Consider the following 2,352-nt stretch of genomic DNA (forward strand, 5'->3'; position numbering starts at 1 on the left):
TAGCTTGGGTACAAAACCAAAAAATCTACATTAAAACCCTTTGTTGGAATGCTTTATACTTTTCGCAGAACAGAAACTAAAATCACTGGTTATCTGATTAGTCACAAATGCAGTCCTTGAGATTTTTGCCCATACACATGAGTATTTGTCTAAAACATGTCTTATTTGTAGCAACTAGGCCCTGCCACCACGGTGCTTGGCTGAGCTCACAAATCTGTTGTAACCTATAGCTTCCCTATCGCTTCTCTGACTCTCCTCTCCTGCTAAGCTGTTTCCTGGCAGTAATGAAAATATTCAGACACTGCCACAGCTACTGCTGCTATTGGAACTGGCATAGTCACCTTGGTTTTGTAGTTTGGCAAAGTATTGGCATCTACCACCATAGGGGCCAGACCTTCTTCCTCCAAAGTTTCCTCTCTTTATGGCTCTAAAATTTGAAGACTGATCGTTGTAATTGCCAAAATCATTGTAGCTTCCGCCACCTCCAAAATTGCTTCCATCATTACCAAATCTATTACAGCCATCCCCACTGCCACCATATCCACCACCACCATGGCTACCACCAAAGCCACCACAACCACTGAAGTTCCCTCCATGATCAAAGTTGTCATTCCTGCCAAAACCACCTCCACGACCACCACCAAAGTTTCCATATACACTTTGACCTCTTTGGCTGGACAAAGCACTAACCATTTCTTGCTTTGACAGGGCTTTTCTTACTTCAAAGTTGCAGCCATTCACACAAGATGGTATTTCTGAATGACAATCTTATCCAGAGTCATGGTCATCAGAGGTTACAAAGGCAAAACCCCTTTTCTTGCCTCTGCTTCTGTCAATCATGATTTTAATCACTTCAATTTTCTCATACTGTTCAAAATAATCTCTTAGGTGATGTTCTTCAGTGTCGTCTTTAAAGCCACCAGCAAGTATCTTTTTTACAGTTAAGAGGGCACCTGGTCTTTGAGAACCTTCCCTTGAGACAGCTCTCTTTGGCTCTGTGTTTCTTCCACCCACCTTTTGTGGCCTTGCATTCATGGCTGTATCCATTCCTCCTCCACAGTGGCATATATGACTAACCCAAAGTCCCTAAAGCACTTGGTGTTTGGATCCCTCATTACCACACAGTCCGTGAGCATTCCCCATTGCTCAGAATGGCTCCTCATATGTTCATCAGTTGTTTCAAAGCTCAACTCTTTGATGGAGAGCTTCTGCAGCTGTTCAGCCTCTTTAGGAGACAATGACAGTGGGAAGAGGGACTTTAACAATTATTTCCTCAGTGGCATCCACAGGCAGAAAGCTGTTTCCCTTTTAAATGGTAAATGGTAGACATCCCATGGGGAGAGACATTAACTACATACAGAGTAAAACCATTTGTACAAGGAAACTGACCCCTATAAATTAACAAGGAAACTAAATGAACTAGAAAGAACTTCCTATGTTTCCCCTGAGTTTCAAAAAGGAGTCTGTCCATCTGATACTAACCAGTAATAAATAAAATATTAGCAAATGGAGTCCAGCACTTAGTTTAAATAATGAAAACTGATGTTAATGGCAGAATGGTTCCATATTAGGAAATGCATTAATATAATTAATCACATCAATATATGGAGAGATAAAAGGAAATGACAGTTTTGATCATGGCAGAGTAGCTTCCATTGAGTGACTGAGATACAAGCTCTGACTGCAGTGAGCCCAAGGGTGAATTAGATGAGGAAATGAGACAGCAGTTATAGAAGAATCTTTCCAGGCTTGTAGGAAATAGCATAGGAAAGAGAGAGATGGGGTAGGAGCTTAAGACAGGGCACGGGGACAAAGGATAAGTTAGGGTATATGCCTTTTCAAGGTTTAAATATTAGAACACATTTATAGCCTGAAAGATAGGTGTCAATGTTGGGGGAATGTGTCAATATTAAAAAAGGGGAAGAGAGGGGAGGGGAAAGGAGGAGAGAGGAGGGGAGGGAAGGGAAGGGAAGGGGGTGAACTTTCCAACTCTCAGGGAGTCTGATAAGAGGTTAAGAGCACAGACTCCAGAGCCAGACTGATGGGTTTGCATCCTATCTCCATCATTTACTAGCTGTGTGACCTTGGGCAAAATACTTAACTTCTCTGTGCCTCATATCCTCCTCTGTAAGGTAAAAATACTAATGATGCCTTCCTCATAGAGTTGTTACAGTATTAAATGAATTAATATTTTATAAAGTGCTTAGAACAGTGTCTGGCCATATCCGTCAAATAAAACAAATAAAATATCTGTCTTCTACTAAGTAACTCTTTGTACTACTTGTTATTAGTACCACCGGGTATAGAAAATGTATTATTATATCAATTGTAGAATAGAAATTATTTCTGACT

General features: G+C 40.8%; 1 pseudogene; it reads right to left on the minus strand.

The window, feature by feature from the left end:
- Positions 1 to 294: 294 nt before the first annotated feature.
- LOC126956112 (heterogeneous nuclear ribonucleoprotein A1-like) lies at positions 295 to 1,229 on the minus strand (annotated as a pseudogene).
- Between the last annotated feature and the right edge of the window lie 1,123 nt (positions 1,230 to 2,352).

This window comes from Macaca thibetana, chromosome 6 (assembly GCF_024542745.1).
Source record: "Macaca thibetana thibetana isolate TM-01 chromosome 6, ASM2454274v1, whole genome shotgun sequence".
Lineage (NCBI taxonomy): Eukaryota > Metazoa > Chordata > Mammalia > Primates > Cercopithecidae > Macaca > Macaca thibetana.